Genomic DNA, 18319 nt, shown 5'->3' on the forward strand with positions numbered 1-18319 from the left:
TATCTAAATGTATCCTATCCGTCCCGTAGCCTACATTACAACCAAATAAAGTCCTAATTGATCCAAGATTGAATGAGCTCGATTAGTGGAGTAGTACACTACGGGCAAGCTTGTGGTGCATCTTTTGTGGCATATGAATGTTATTTCTGAGAGTGAGTGAATTCTTTCTATTTTGAGTTCCTAAGTGTTCTTAAATTTTATTGTGTGGAACTATTCTCTTGTGTTGTGTGAGGGCACTTGATTCATGAAGGAAAGGTAATGTCAGTGACCTCTATGTTAGAGTAAGTAGGTGAGTTGTGAATAATGCGTGGCACTTGTGAGTCAAATCTTGAGGTGAAGATGTTACGCTTTTGTGCTTAGTTTATTTTAAATACTCTTGGTGTGATGCGTTAGGAGAATTGTTTAAAAAGGTCGTGTCTATAAAAAAAAGTGTAGTTTGATTGCTCGAGGAAGAGCAATGGTTTAAGTGTGGGGTGTTGATGATAGGCTATAATTACGTATTTTAGTCGATTATTACACTCTAATTTACTGCACTTTAGTTGAGTTTGCGCTTTAATCGCTAGTGTTTTGCACTAACAGTGTGCTTTATGCCTTGTAGGAGCGATTCCGAGCTATATAGATGTTATAGAATGAAATTAAGTGATTTGGAGCGTTTAAGTCTGAGTAAGAGCTCAAGGAATTAAGCCGGGATCGGGTTCGGGGGTCAAATTTGATAATTAAGTACGAACGAAGACTCGAGGAGGCATATTGCGCACTGTCTAGTAAAATGGACATAACTTTTTGCTCAGAATTCTATTTGGGGTACACAATATATTGTTGGAAAGATAACTCAAAGGGCTACAATATTTGTGTTTTATGTTTTTCCAAATTCCAAGCGGAACAGTGTGAAAAATGCGGTAGAAACCGAGACTGCGGGACTGAGGCAGTGTATACCGCGGTATACCGCGGTGTATACCGCGGCCGCGGCAGTCCAGACGTGAAATATTGTCCTTTTTCGCGTAGGAGAAGGTATAATTGTTTGGGACCGACCCTACTTAGTATATATACATGGAAAAACGGTATTTTTGAGGAGTTGGACATATTTTTGACACGTATTTGACCTAAGGAGGCAGAGACACAAGAAGAGCAAGGCGGGGAATTCTTCAACAAGTTTTTTTCCTTCCTCTTCTTATTTTTCATTGTTGGTTATGACTTTTGATATTGTAGTTTTACATACTATTATGAATAGCTAATTTGTTATATAAGGTTTTGGTGAAACCCGTTGGGGATGAATTGGTTGTTATATTAATATAGTTTTGAATTGGTTGTTAATCTCTATTTGTTCAACTACGTTTTGATTTTGGTTAATTGAAAGGATCCTCAATTAGTCGTTCCTATTTATTATGTATCTGCTTGAGAGAGAGTGCATATTTAGGTAGTTGTTTGAACAACATCACTCCCGGAGTATAGGCGAGAGTCATAACCGAGGGTTTAGAGGTTGGATTAGAGATAACGATACCTCGGGTGCGATCTAAGTGAACTGTAATGCGAATCTAGCTAGCGTAGCTTGAGAGAGTGTGTCTAGTAAATTATCATAATTGCTTGAGAGAGATTTATGATAGCTGGAGAGTTCATGATTGATAGAGGCAACTAAGCCAAACCTATAAGAAAGATACAACCAAGGAAATCAACAACGGGGGAAACCATTACCTTAGACCTTTATTCCAATTGTTTACAATTCAAGCACAGTTAGTTTTTAGCTGTTTATTTATTTTCAATCTTGTCTTCTTGGTGATATTAAACAGATACAACTAAGCCTTAGTTCTCTGTGGGATTCGACTCCGGACTTTTCGACCGGATTATATTTACAGCGGCTGCTTATCCTTTTTAGGACTAGAGTTGGGCGTGATCAAGAACCCTAAAAGGCCAACTATCCACAATTAAGTCTGAGTACGCACTCATCACCTCGCGTACACGGATTACAATCAACATAGAAGACTCAATCTTATGGGGAAGTCCCCCACACAAGGTTAGGCAAGATACTTACCTCAAAGACGACAACTCGGTACTCTAAAATGGACTTCTCGGGCGAAAAGACCTCCGGACAGCTCAAATCCAACTATAACAACTCCCAAAACACACATAAATCGAATAAGGAGCTATTCCGAATAATAAAGTTTCAATCTTTACAAAAATATAAAAATTGACCCAAAAGTCGACCCCCGGGCCCGCACCTCAGAACCCGTCAAATTTTACAAAATCCGATCACCCATTCAAAAATGAGTTCAACCATACAAAATTTATCCAATTCCGATACCATTTGGTCCCTCAAATCATGATTTTTCATTTTTGAATTTTTTCTTCAAAAACCAACTCCTTCCCCAACCCAAAACACAATTTAAATGATAAAATAAAGACAAATTCATGGAATATATTTAATTCTAGTTGAAGAACATTTACCCAATCGAATTTCGTGAAAAACCCACCAAAAATCGCAGAGAACCGAGCTCTAGAAGTCAAAATATGATGAAAATGGTGTAACCCTCGATTTTGGAATATATTCTGTCTACCCAGGTGTTTGTTCATTACGATCGCGGGAGAAGTGATGCGATCGCGTAGAAGAAAATAGCTACTGCCCAAAATGTTCTATGTGATCGCGGGCAAATCAATGCAATTGCATAGAAGGAAAATGTTGTTGTCCGAATTTGTGTTATGCTATCACGAACAAATCAATGCAATCGCATAGAAGGAAAATGCTGCTGTCCAAATTCGTGCTATGCTATCGCGGACAAATCAATGCAATCGCATAGAAGGAAAATGCTGCTGTCCAAATTTGTGCTATGCTATCGCGGACAAACCAATGCAATCGCATAGAAGGAAAATGTTGCTGTCCAAATTTGTGCTATGCTATCGCGGACAAATCAATGCAATCGCATAGAAGGAAATACCAGATAGCAGAACAGCAGTTCAAACATAGGGAAAAATGACTCGTGGCCCACCTGGAGCACACTCGAGGCCCCCGGGACCCCGTCCAACACATAAACAAGTCACATAACCTAACACAGACTCGCTCGAGGTTTCAAATCACATAAAACAACACAAAACAACGAATCAAACCAAAAATCAAACTTATGAATTTCCAAATCTTCAAATATCAAATCTCATGCCGAAACCTATCAATTCAACTCGGAATAACGCCAAATATTGCAGACAAGTGCAAAATGACATAACGGAGCTGCTCCAACTCTCGGAATCGCATTCCGACCTTGATATCACAAAAGTCAACTATGGGTCAAACTTCTCTATTTTCCAAACTTCAACTTTTCCAACTTTCACTGAAATGCCTCAATTTACCCTACGGACCACCAAATCTGAACCCGGACGCGCACCTAAGTCCAAAAGCACCACACGAAGTTGTTGGAATCATCAAAAATTCATTCTGGGTCGTTTACTCAAAAGTCCAGTTCCGGTCAAATTCTCACCGTTCAAACTTCCAAAATTAGATTCCTTCTTCCAATTTGACTCTGAATCATCCATTAACTGAATTCAACCATTCACGCAAGTCGATACTCATATTATGAAGCTTTTCAAGACTGTGCGCCGCCGAACAAAGCTTAAATTCTCAAAACGACTGGCCGGGTCGTTACAGATAGTCTATTTTGTATATATTTTTTATAGTAATAGTCCATTTTATATATTTTTTGTATAATTACAGTCTATTTAGTATATTTTTTGTATACCGACAGTCTATTTTGTATATTGACAGTATTGTATATATACTATACAGTGATAGTCTATTTTATATATTTTTTGTATAGTACAGTCTATTTGTATATATTTTTTATAGTAACAGTCTTTTGTATAGTGACAATTTATTGTATATAAATTATATAGTGCTTAAATTACTTTCTCAGTGTGTACGGTGTGCAAAACAAAAACATGAAAAACAAAATCAAACGATGGAAAAATATCAATTTAAATAAGGTAAAATGAGTTACTACGTACCATAGTGGAGTCACGAATTTAATTATTACATTATAGCCTTATATACAAGGTACTAACTAGGAGTGTACATAAGTCGAGTTGGTCCGGATTTTACAATTACCAAACCAAATCAATTGTGTCGGGTTATTAAATCTAAAGACCAAACCAAACCAATAAAACTCAGGGTTTTCATTCTCTGTTTTTCTCGGGTTTTCGGGTTATTCGGGTTTTTTCGGGGTTTTTTTCCGGTAAAATCTTCGTAGAACAAAACATATAAATTGTGCTCAAAATATTCTATAATCCTAGTAAGATACAACTATATAAAGTATTTTTCAAGAAAATAATACAAAATATGAGATATGTCATGACATTATCCTAAAATATTCAACAATAAAGACAATAAAATTATGTAATATAAATATTGCTAATTAAAAAGTCATAATAAAAATAAACATAATCTAAAAGTACTAAGTCATGCTAAAATAAGTAGACTAATAAGGGAGTATTAATTACATGACTAAACGCTAAAGAAAAAACAAAAATAGGCTATGCATTTTTATCTAAATTATTGCAAAACAAAAACTAGATATTCAATACATTCACGTTCGTAGTATTGAGTTGAATGTCTTTTGTTAGCATTAGTATTGATTTGATTTCGATTTGGGCTTTTGTTAGCACTATTTAATTTACTATTGTTAATGGCTATATGTCACGACCCCGGTTCGCCATCCGTGAACCATCGTGACGGCACCTAGTCTCAACGACTACGTAAGCCTAAATTGCGGAAGATAACCAAACTTGCGTAATAAAACGGTTCAAAAATAGAAATAAAGCAATAATAGTGTTAAATGTGCCACTCGGCATACACCATATATATATATATATATATATATATATAGAGAGAGAGAGAGAGAGAGTCTCAAAACCAATATCTAAATCCAAGACCCGGAACCCCACGAATCACAAGCTGAGATAAATACTATATAGCTCTAACTCCGGAATGTCTAATAAAAACACAAAGATACAGAAGGGCTAAATACTAACGCAGGAATAGAGAGGGACTCCTTGGTCTGCGGACGCGGCAGATGTACCTTGGAGTCTCTAAGCAGTCGCCTCCCTCAAGGATGGTAGGCCTGATCAGCGGTACCTGGATCTGCACATTAAAAAAATGCGCAGAAGGGTCATGAGTACACAATAGCGGTACTCGGTAAGTGCCAAGCCTAACCTCGGTTGAGTAGTGACGAGGAAGGTCAGGGCCCTACTGAGGTTAATAAATAATAAAATGACAGGATAAGATAAATAATATAATTGAGAAGCTACAGTAAAAGTCTATATTGGATAATAAGAGTATAATAACGGAAACAGAATATAAAGGCAAATCACAAGGAAATACCACTCACAACAAGGATAATAACCGGGGATCTCTTGGTATCCTCAATATATACACTTGGGATCTCTTGGTATCCCGAGAATCTCTTGGTATCCTCAATATATGCCAGGGATCTCTTGGTATCCCGAGGATCTCTCGGTATCCTCAATATACATGCCAAGGATCTCTTGGTATCCCGCACCTCAGTCCAGATCATAATTTCGTGCAGGGGATCTCCCGATATGCCGTCACGTAGTCCCAAATTAAAAGTACACAGCAGCAACACAAGAGTATTAAATCAAATGCCAACTTCGTACAAGTAAACAGTTAATTCTAGCCTAACAGGCTTCACGTAATGCAATTAAGGCAGTTTAAGCAAATAGGCAGTTAAGTCAACTAAGCATGCTTTGCTAACTAACAACACGCTAAGTTTGCAAGTAAAATAAAACAAGAAGGAAAGGAACTCAGTTTAAATAATTAAAGTAAAACCAGGTTTTCAACAATTAGCTCAAGTACGCACTCGTCACCTCACGTACAAGGAATTTTAATTATCAAATATCATATCCTAAGGGGAAGGTCCCCCACACAAGGTTAGACAAGCCACTTACCTCGAACCAGCTCAAAAACAACCTGACACCACGTCTTTGCCACGAGTTCTCAACTCCAAATGGCCCAAATCTATTAAATTCGTTTGCATAATGTAAATAACACTTCAAGTAACTGATTCTACGATTAAATTCTAAGCTAATACGCGAAATTGTGTAAACTGACCAAAATGCCCCTCGAGGCCACGTCTCGGAATCGGGTAAAAATTACATATTCCGGACACTCATTCACTCACGAGTCTAACCATATAAGAATCTCTCAAATCGGATGTCAAAAACCCAATCAAAACTCAATAATTCGGCCTATGAAGTTTATCAAATTTTTCCCCAAATTTTCCACCAATATTCAAAATTTAAAGACTAAATTTAAGTTAGGAATCATGTAAATTGATCTAAGTTGGGTAGAGATCACTTACCCAAGTTACCCAGGTGCAAAAGTCTTCAAAAATTGCCCCTCCCGAGCTCTCAAATTCGAAAATGTGAAAATAGGCTTAAACCCTCGAATTGGGATTTTAAGAAACCTGCCCAGGTATTTGTACATCGCGATCGCGAAAGGGGACCCGCGATCGCGAAGAGTAAAATTAAAGGGCTCCTGAACTGGGCTACGCGAACGCGAGATGGGTCACGCGATCGTGAAGAAGGAAAAGGGCGGGCTTACGTGTTCGCGAACAAGGCCACGCGAACGCGAAGGGTAAAAGGCCACCGGGCCATATCTCTACTACGCGAACGCGAAAGAGGTAATGCGAACGCGAAGGAGGAAGGGACAGGCTTCCGCGATCGCGAACCAAGTCATGCGATCGCGAAGAACAAATTAGACCCCTCCGAAAATACACTACGCGAACGCAAAGGAAAGGTCGCGAACGCGATGAAGGAAACCAAATACCAGATTTTTCTGCAATTCTACAAGTTCCAAAATGACCCGTTGAGCATCCGAAACACACCCGAGGCCCCCGGGACCTCAACCAAACCTGCCAACCAATCCTAAAACATCATTCAAACTTGTTCCAACCTTCGGAACGCTGAAAACAACATCAAAACACCTACTTTTCATCGGATTCAAGCTTAAGAATTCCAAAAACTCTAAAAACACACTTTCGATCAAAAAGTCTATCAAACCTCGTCCGAAAGACCTGAAATTTTGCACGCACGTCACATTAAACACTACGGAGCTACTCTAACTTTCGGAATTCCATTCCAACCCTCGGATCAAAATCTCACTATCGAATCGGAAACTTCAAAAATTCAACTTTCGGCATTTCAAGCCTAAATTAGCTACAGGCCTCTAAAACACAATCCGAACACGCTCCTAACCTCGAAATCACCCAACGAAGCTAACGGAACCATCGGATTTCCATTCCGAGTCCGTCTTCACACTGTTCCGACTACGGTCAACTTTCCAACACTTAAGTTCTCATTTAGGGACTAAGTGTCCCAAAACTCTCCGAAACTCAAAACCGAACATCCCGGCAATTCAAATTAGGAGAAAAAAACTTGGGGAAAGCAGTTAATAGGGGATCGGGGCGTTAATTCTTAAGACGGCCAGCCGGGTCGTCACATCCTCCTACACTTAAACATTCGTTCGTCCTCGAACGAGCATAGAGACATACCTGAAGTAGTGAAAAGATGGGGGTAACAGCTGCGCATATCCTGCTCAGTCTCCCAGGTCGCCTCCTCGGCCGGCTAACCCCGCCACTGAACCTTCACTGATGCAATGTTCTTTGACCTCAGCTTTCTAACCTGCCTGTCCAATATTGCCACTGGCTCCTCAACATAAGATAGATCCTTGTCCAGCTGGACTGAACTGAAATCCAACACGTGCGATGGATCACCGTGATACCTCTGGAGCATCGAAACATGAAATACCGGATGAACTCCTTCCAAACTAGGAGGTAAGGCAAGCTCATAAGCAACCTCCCCAACACGCCTCAATATCTCAAAAGGGCGAATAAACCTCGGACTCAACTTCCCTTTCTTCCCAAATCTCATGACGCCCTTCATAGGCAAAACCCAAAGCAGAACCCGCTCTCTAACCATATAGGAAACATCACGAACCTTCCGGTCCGCATAGCTCTTCTGTCTGGACTGGGCTGTACGGAGTCTATCCTGAATCACCTTGACTTTCTCCAAAGCATCCTGAACTAAGTTTGTGCCCAATAATCTAGCCTCACCCGGCTCAAACCAACCCACCGGAGATCTACACCGCCTACCATATAAAGCCTCATACGGTGCCATCTGAATGCTGGACTGATAACTATTGTTGTATGCGAACTCTGCCGATGGCAAGAACTGATCCCAAGATCCTCCAAACTCGATCATACACGCACGGAGCATATCCTCAAGAATCTGAATAGTGCGCTCGGACTGCTCGTCCGTCCTGAGGGTGAAATGTTGTACTTAACTCTACCCGAGTATCCAACTCATGCTGAACAGCCCTCTAGAACCGTAACGTGAACTGAGTACCTCTATCTGAAATGATGGAGACTGGAATACCATGCAGGCGAACGATCTCCCAGATATAAATCTCCGCGAGCCGCTCCAAAGAATAAGTAGTACACACAGGAAGAAATGGGCGGACTTGGTCGGCCGATCCACAATAACCCAAATGGCATCGAACTTCTTCAAAGTCCGTGGGAGCCCAAATACAAAGTCCATGGTGATTCGTTCCCACTTCCACTCCGGAATCTCTATCTGCTAAAGCAATCCACCCGGTCTCTAGTGCTCATACTTCACCTGCTAACAATTGAGGCACCGAGCTACAAATCCAACTATATATTTCTTCATCCACCTCCACCAATAGTGCTGTCTCAAATCTTGATACATCTTCGCGGCACCCAGATGGATGGAATACCGCGAACTATGGGCCTCCTCCAGAATCAACTCTCGAAGCCTATCAACGTTGGGTACACAAATCCAACCCTGCATCCTCAATACCACATTGTCACCAATAGTCACATCTCTGGCATCACCGTGCTGAACCTTGTCCTTGAGGACAAGAAAATGAGGGTCATCATACTGCCGCTCCCTGATACAACCAAATAAGGAAGACCGAGAAACCACGCAAGCTAGAACCCAATTGGGCTCCGAAAGATCCAATCTCACAAACTGGTTGGCTAAGGCCTGAACATCTATCGCCATAGGCCTCTCCGATACTGGTAAATATGCCAAACTCCCCAAACTCTCCGCCCGGTGACTCAAGGCATCAGCCACTACATTGGCCTTGCCCGGGTGATATAAAATAGTGATGTCATAATCCTTCAGAAAATCTAACCACCTTCTTTGGCGCAAATTTAGATTCTTTTGCTTGAACAAATGCTTCAAGCTCTGATGGTCAGTATAAATCTCACAAGGCACACCGTATAGATAATGGCTCCAAATCTTCAGGGCGTGAACGATGGCAGCTAACTCAAGATCATGGACAGGATAATTCTTCTCATGTATCTTCATCTGTCTGGATGTGTAGGCGATCACCCTACCATCCTGCATCAATACCGCTCCAAGGCCAACTCTCGAGGCATTACAATAGACAGTATAAGACCCCGAACCTGTAGGCAATATCAAAATTGGGGCCGTAGTCAAAGCTGTCTTGAGCTTCTGAAAGCTCGCCTCACACCCTTCCATCCACTGGAACGGGGCACCCTTCTGGGTCAGTCTAGTCATAGGGGCTGCAATCGATGAAAACCCCTCCATAAAACGACGGTACTAACCCGCCAAGCCAAGGAAACTGTGGATCTCTGTAGTTGAGGATGGTCTGGGCCAACTCTGCACTGCCTCTACCTTCTTCGGATCCACCCGAATACCCTCACTCGATACCACGTGGCCTAAGAATGCCACGGAATCCAACCAAAACTCACATTTTGAAAACTTTGCATATAACTTCTTTTCCCTCAAAGTCTGAAGCACTGTTCTCAGGTGCTGCTCATGATCCTCCCGACTCCGGGAATACACCAGGATGTCATAAATAAAGACAATGATAAAAGAGTCAAGATATGGCCGAAATACACTGTGCATCAAATGCATAAAGGCTGCTGGGGCATTGGTCAACCCAAATGACATAACAAGAAACTCGTAATGACCATACCGAGTCCTGAAAGCGGTCTTCGGGATATTTGGCTCCCGAATCTTCAACTGATGGTAACCTTAGCACAAATCAATCTTAGAAAACACTCGTGCGCCCTGAAGCTGGTCAAAGAGATCATCAATACGAGGCAAAGGATAACAGTTCTTCACTGTAACCTTGTTCAACTAGCGATAATCAATACACATACGCATAGAACCATCCTTTTTCTTCACAAACAAGACAGGAGCACTCCAAGGTGATACACTGGGCCGAATAAAACCCTTATCAAGCAATTCCTGTAACTGATCCTTCAACTCCTTCAACTCAGGAGGAGCCATGCGATACGGAGGGATAGAAAGGGGTTGAGTGCTCGGCAACAGATCAATGCCAAAATCAATATCTCTGTCAGGCGGCATGCCTGGAAGGTCAAATGGGAACACATCGGGATAATCCCGTACTATTGGGATTGAATCAACTGAAGGGGTATCAATACTGACATCTCTCACATAAGCTAAATACGCATCACACCCCTTCTCAACCATACGCTGAGCCTTAAGGAAAGAAATAACTCTACTAGGAGTGTGATCTAAGGTACCCCTCCACTCAACATGCGGTACACCTGGCATAGCCAGCGTCACGGTTTTGGCGTGAAAATCAAGAATAGCATAATGGGGTGACAACTAGTCCATGCCCAAGATAATATCAAAATCAACCATGCTGAGTAACAACAAGTCGGCTCTGGTCTCAAAACCACGAAGAATAACCAAATACGACCGATAAACGCGGTCCACAACAAGTGAATCTCCCACAGGAGTAGAAACATATCCCGAGGTACACCCAAATGCAGAGCAAAATAAAAAGACACATAAAAGTAAGTAGAGCCTGGATCAAATAGAACTGATGCATCTCTGTTGCAGACCAATATAATACCAGTGATGACAGAATCAGAGGCAACAGCCTCGGTACGAGCAGGAAGGGCGTAGTATCTGGCCTAGTCTCCCCCTCGATGGCGACCTCCACCTCTAGCTGGCTGAGCAGGTGGGGTAGCAGCTGGAGTTGTAATCATAGCCTGAGAACTCTGCAGGGCACGCTGTGGCTGAGAAGTCTGTGGAGGTGCACCCCTCCCAAGTCTAGGGCAATCCCTCACCACGTGGCGTGTGTCACCACACTCAAAACAAGATCTAGAAGGACGTGGTGGCTGTGACTGGCTAGGGCCAGGCCTGCTGGACTGACCTCTGAAAGCACCCCGCGCAGGAGGCGCGCTAGAAACTGGAGGTGCATAATAAGGCTCCTGAGGCCTAGGAGGAGCTGGAGCACTACTGGCTGCTGGAAGAGCTGAATGAACAGGGCGACTCATATAACCCCTACCATGACGACCTGCAGCTGGGCTACGGGCACCAGAAAAATGGCCCGACTCTCGAGACCTCTTGGCCTCCCTCTCCTCTCTCTCCCTAGCATGCATGCCCTCGATCCTCCTAGCAATGCTCACCACCTGCTGATAAGGAATATCCATCTCCAACTCACAGGCCATTCTAGACCTGATGCTAGGAATAAGTCCCTCAATAAACTGGTGAACCCTCTCGCGAACAGTAGAAACCAAAGTCGGTGCGTGCCTAGCCAAGCTAGTATAACGGACAGCATACTCTAAGACAGTCATAGAACCCTAGCGCAAATGCTCAAACTCGACACGCCATGCATCTCTGAGGCTCTGAGGAACAAACTCTCTCAGAAATAGATCTGAAAACCGGGACCAAGTCAGTGAAGCAGCCTGGTCTGGTTGTCTAACTCATAGGTGCGCCACCACTCATAGGCGGCTCCTCAAAGTTGGAAGGTAGTGAATGAAACCCCGCTCGATCCTGATATACCCATAGTACGGCGGATACGGTAGCACTCCTCCAGAAATCCCAAGGCATCCTCTGATGCTAGTCCACTGAATACCGAAGGATCATACTTCTTGAACCTCTCAAGTCTTCGTTGCTCATCCTCTGAAGCCGCTCCCCTGTCCTCGGGTTGAACTGGCACTGCAGGCGATGCAGGAATAATCTCGGGGACCTGCTCAACATGCACTCGCTGCTCAGGAGTGCGGGCGGTGGGATTCTGTGCTCCTCCCCCGGACTGGGATGTGGCTGCAGCAAGGGGAAGCAACCCTGCCTAAGCCAAAGTGGTGTACATGCTCGTGAACTGTGCCAGAGTCTCCTAAAGAGCTGGAGTAGTAGTAGCAGTAGTAGGCGTGTCAGGTGCTTGGACTCCGGCTGGAACTGCTGGTGGTACCTCGGCAGCAGCTCGCGTAGGTGATCTGGCTGTACCACGTGTGCGTCCTCGGCCTCTACCCCGGCCCCGGCCTCTACGGCTGCAGTAGCGGGTGCCTGATCATCTCGAGTAGCGCGTGTCCTCACCATCTGTGAGAGAATAGAAGTGTCACAACCCCGGTTTGCCCTACGTGAACCATCGTGATGGCACCTAGTCTCTACGACTAGGTAAGCCTAAATTGCGGAAGAAAACCAAACTTGCGGAAATAAAATGATTTAAAAACAAAATTAAAGCAGTACTAGTGTTCAATGTACCACTCGGCATACACAATGTATATATATAAGTCTCAAAAACCAATATCTGAATCCAAGACCCGGAACCCCACGAGTCACAAGCTACGATAAATGCTACATAGCTCTAACTACGAGATGTCTAACTAACAGAAAAGTACAGAAGGGCTAAATACTAAAGCAGGAATAGAAAGGGACTCCTTGGTCTGCGGACGCGGCAGATGTACCTCGGAGTCTCTAAGCAGTCGCCTCCCTCAAGGATGGTAGGCCTGATCAACGGTATCTGGATCTACACATGAAAAACATGCGCAGAAGAGGCATGAGTACACCACAGCGGTACTCAGTAAGTGCCAAGCCTAACCTCGGTCGGGTAGTGACGAGGAAGGTCAGGGCCCTACTGAGGTTAATAGATAATAAAATGACAGGATAAGATAACAATATAATTGAGAATCTACAGTAAGAGTCTACACAGGATAATAAAAGTACAATAATAGAAACAGAATAATAAGACAAATCACAAGGAAATACCACTCATTACAAGGATAATAACCGGGGATATCTTGGTATCCCGAGGAGCTCTTGGTATCCTCAATGTATACACTAGGGATCTCTTGGTATCCTCAATATATGCCAGGGATCTCTTGGTATCCCGAGGATCTCTCGGTATCCTCAATATACGTGCCAAGGATCTCTTGGTATCCCGCACCTCAGTCCAGATCATAATTTCGTACAGGGGATCTCCCGAGATGTCGTCCCATAGTCCCAAATTAAAATACACAGCAGCAACACAAGGATATTAAATTATATGCCAACTTCGTACAAGTAAACAGTTAAATTCTAGCCTAACATGCTTCACGTAATGGAATTAAGGTAGTTTAAGCAAATAGGCAATTAAGTCATCTAAGCATACTTTTCTAACTAACAACATGCTAAATTTGCAAGTAGAATAAAACAGGGAAGAAAGGAACTCAGTTTAAATACTTAAAGTAAAACCAGATTCTCAACAATTAGCTCAAGTACGCACTCGTCACCTCACGTACAAGGCATTTCAATTATCAAATATCATATCCTAAGGGGAAGGTCCCCCACACAAGGTTAGACAAGCCACTTACCTCGAACCAGCTCAAAATCAACCCGACACCACGTCTTTGCCACGAGTACTCGACTCCAAATGGCCCACATCTATTCAATTTAATTTCATAACGTAAATAGCACTTCAAGTAACTGATTCTACCATTAAAGTTTAAGCTAATACGTGAAATTATGTAAAATAACCAAAACGCCCCTCGGGCCCACGTCTCGGAATCGGGTGAAATTTATATTTTTAGAAACCTCGTACTCTCACGAGTCTAACCATATAAGAATCACTCAAATCAGATGCAAATAACCCAATCAAAACTCAATAATTCGCCTATGAAGTTTATCCAATTTTTCCCCAAATTTCAACCAAAAATTCGAAATCTAAAGACTAAATTTAAGTTAGGAATCATGGAAATTGGTCTAAGTTGGGTAGAGATCACTTACCCAAGTTACCCAGGTGCAACAGTCTTCAAAAATCGCTCCTCCCGAGCTCTCAAATTCGAAAATGTGAAAATAGGCTTAAACCCTCGAATTGGGATTTTAAGAAATCTGCCCAGGTATTTTGTGCATCGCGATCGCGAAAGGGGACCCGTGATCGCGAAGAATAAAAATGAAGGGCTCCTGAAATGGCCTATGCGAACGCGACATGATGCACGCGATCACGAAGAAGGAGAAGGGCGGCTTATGCGTTCGCGAACAGGGCCACGCGAACGCGAAGGGTAAAAGGCCACCGGGCCATATTTCTACTATGCAAACGCGAAAGGGGTAACGTGATCGCCAAGGAGGAAGGGACAGGCTTCCGTGATCGCGAACCAGGTGATGCGATCACGAAGAAAAAATTAGACCCCTTCTGAAAATACACTACGCGAACGCGAAGGAAGGGTCGCGAACGCGATGAAGGAAACCAGATACCAGATTTTTCTGCAATTCTACAAGTCCCAAAATGACGCGTTGAGCATCCGAAAAACACTCGAGGCCCCCGGGACCTCAACCAAACCTGCCAACCAATCCTAAAACATCATTCAAACTTGTTCCAACCTTCGAAACGCCAAAAACAACACGAAAGCACCTACTTTTCATCGGATTCAAGCTTAAGAATTCCAAAAACTCTAAAAACACACTTTCGATCAAAAAGTCTATCAAACCTCCTCCGAAAGACCTGAAATTTTGCACACACGTCACATTAAACACTACGGAACTACTCCAACTTCCGGAATTCCATTCTGACCCTCGGATCAAAATCTCACTATCGAACCGGAAACTTCAAAAAATTCAACTTTCGGCATTTCAAGCCTAAATTAGCTACGGGTCTCTAAAACACAATCCGAACACGCTCCTAATCCCGAAATCACCCAACGAAGCTAACGGAACCATCGGATTTCCATTCTGAGGCCGTCTTCACACTGTTCCGACTACGGTCAACTTTCCAACACTTAAGCTCTCATTTAGGGACTAAGTGTCCCAAAACTTTTCGAAACTCAAAACCGAACATCCCGGTAAATCAAAATAGCAGAAATGAACTTGGGGAAAGTAGTTAATAGGGGATCGGGGCGTTAAATCCTAAAACGACCGGTCGGATCGTCACAAGAAGACAAATGTTTAGAATTGTGATGTCAAAATATCACACGACAAGGAAATCAAATGAAGTGGAAATTTTTCCTAACAGTTACATAGCCTCTCGTAGATAAGTACAGACGTCTCCGTACCGATCAGCGAGACTCTAACAAATCGGCTTGTGATCCATGACTCATATGAACCTAGAGCTCTGATACCAACTTGTCACGACCCCGGTTCGCCCTCCGTGGACCATCATGATGACACCTAGTCTCTACGACTCGGTAAGCCTAAATTGCGGAAGATAACCAAACTTGAGGAATAAAACGGTTCAAAAATAGAAATAAAGCAATAATAGTGTTAAATGTGCCACTCGGCATACACCATATATATATATATATATATATATATATATATATATATATATATATATATATAAAGTCTCAAAACCAATATCTAAATCCAAGACCTGGAACCCCACGAATCACAAGCTTAAATACTACATAGCTCTAACTCCGGAATGTCCAATAAAAACAGAAAGATACAGAAGGGCTAAATACTAAGGCAGGAATAGAAAGGGACTCCTTGGTCTGCGGACGCGGCAGATGTACCTCGCAGTCTCTAAGCAATCGCCTCACTCAAGGATGGTAGGCCTGATCAGTGGTACCTAGATCTGCACATGAAAAACATGCGCAGAAGGGGCATGAGTACACCACAGCGGTACTCAGTAAGTATCAAGTCTAACCTCGGTTGAGTAGTGACGAGGAAGGTCAGGGCCCTACTGAGGTTAGTAAATAGTAAAATGACAGGATAAGATAAACAATATAATTGAGAAACTACAGTAAAAGTCTATACAGGATAATAAAAGTACAATAACGGAAACAGAATATAAAGGCAAATCACAAGGAAATACCACTCACAACAAGGATAATAACCGGGGATCTCTTGGTATCCTCAATATATACACTAGGGATCTCTTAGTATCCTCAATATATGCCAGAGATCTCTTGGTATCCCGAGGATCTCTCGGTATCCTCAATATACGTGCCAAGGATCTCTTGGTATCCCGTACCTCAGTCCAGATCATAATTTCGTGCAGGGAATCTCCTGACACCACGTCTTTGCCACGAGTACTCGACTCCAATTGGCCCACATCTATTCAATTCAATTTTATAACGTAAATAACACTTCAAGTAACTGGTTCTACAATTAAAGTCTAAGCTAATACGCAAAATTATGTAAAATGACCAAAACGCCCCTCGGGCCCACGTCTCAGAATCGGGTGAAATTTATATTTTCAGAAACCTCGTACTCTCACGAGTCTAACCATATAAGAATCTCTCAAATCGGATGTCAAAAGCCCAATCAAAACTCAATAATTCGGCCTATGAAGTTTATCAAATTTTCCACCAACATTCGAAATTTAAAGACTAAATTTAAGTTAGGAATCATGGAAATTGATCTAAGTTGGGTAGAGATCACTTACCAAAGTTACCCAAGTGCAAAAGTCTTCAAAAATTGACCCTCCCGAGCTCTCAAATTCGAAAATGTGAAAATAGGCTTAAACCCTCGAATTGGGATTTTAAGAAATCTGCCCAGGTATGTGTACACCGCGATCGCGAAAGGGGACCCGCGATTGCGAAGGGTAAAATTTGAGGGCTCCTGAACTGGGCTATGCGAACGCGAGATGGGTCACGTGATCGCGAAGAAGGAAAAGGGCGGGCTTACGCGTTCACGAACAAGGCCACGCGAACGCGAAGGGTAAAAGGCCACTGGGTCATATCTCTACTATGCGAACGCGAAAGAGGTAATGCGAACACGAAGCAGGAAGGGACAGGCTTCCGCGATCGCGAACCAAGTCATGCGATCGCGAAGAAAAAATTAGACCCCCTCCAAAAATACACTACGCGAATGCGAAGGAAAGGTCGCGAACGCGATGAAGGAAACCAGATACCAGATTTTTCTGCAATTCTACAAGTTCCAAAATGACCCGTTGAGCATCCGAAACACACCCGAGGCCCCCGGGACCTCAACCAAACCTGCCAACCAATCCTAAAACATCATTCAAACTTGTTCCAACCTTTGGAACGCTAAAAACAATATCAAAACACCTACTTTTCATCGGATTCAAGCTTAAGAATTCCAAAAACTCTACAAACACACTTTCGATCAAAAAGTCTATCAAACCTCGTCCGAAAGACCTGAAATTTTGCACACACGTCACATTAAACACTACGGAGCTACTCCAACTTCCGGAATTCCATTACGACCCTCGGATCAAAATCTCACTATCGCACCGGAAACTTCAAAAATTCAACTTTCGGCATTTCAAGCCTAAATTAGCTACGGGCCTCTAAAACACAATCCGAACACGCTCCTAACCCCGAAATCACCCAACGAAGCTAACGGAACCATCGAATTTCCATTCCGAGGCCGCCTTCACACTGTTCCGACTACGGTCAACTTTCCAACACTTAAGCTCTTATTTAGGGACTAAGTGTCCCAAAACTCTCCGAAACTCAAAACCGAACATCCGGCAATTCAAATTAGCAGAAATAAACTTGGGGAAAGCAGTTAATAGTGGATCGGGGCGTTAATTCTTAAGACGACCAGCCGGGTTGTCACACTATAAAACTTATTGGAACATTCAAAAGTTCTAAGTCCAACCTTGACATAGTATCTCAAAATATAAAATTATGAAATCTTTTAAGAAATATTTATAAATTACATCACAATAAGTATATTTATATATTAAATATATCTAAAAAAATTATGTATGTAATATCGAGTTGGTTTGGTTTCGGTTTGACTTGCTTTAGTTACAACCAAACCAAACCAAACCAATTATGGTCAGTTTCTTTTCCTAACACCAAACCAAATCAAACCAAATCATAGTCGTTTTTTTTTCTCGGTTAGACTCGAATTATTGGATTGGTACGGTTTGTCGATTTCCTTTGTACACCCTAGTAATAACATACCAAACTCCTTGAATATGTCCAAAAACTATCACAACAAAATAAATAATCCATTAAGTGATTGACTTCTTTTCTTCTACTTTCTACAAAGCTAATAATATTATTCGAGAATACTCTTCTAGGCGAGCAACTTGATTAAATTACTTTCCTTAGTTCCTTTTTACTGTAGTAGATAT

This window comes from Nicotiana attenuata, unplaced genomic scaffold (assembly GCF_001879085.1).
Source record: "Nicotiana attenuata strain UT unplaced genomic scaffold, NIATTr2, whole genome shotgun sequence".
In the NCBI taxonomy this organism is placed as follows: Eukaryota; Viridiplantae; Streptophyta; class Magnoliopsida; order Solanales; family Solanaceae; genus Nicotiana; species Nicotiana attenuata.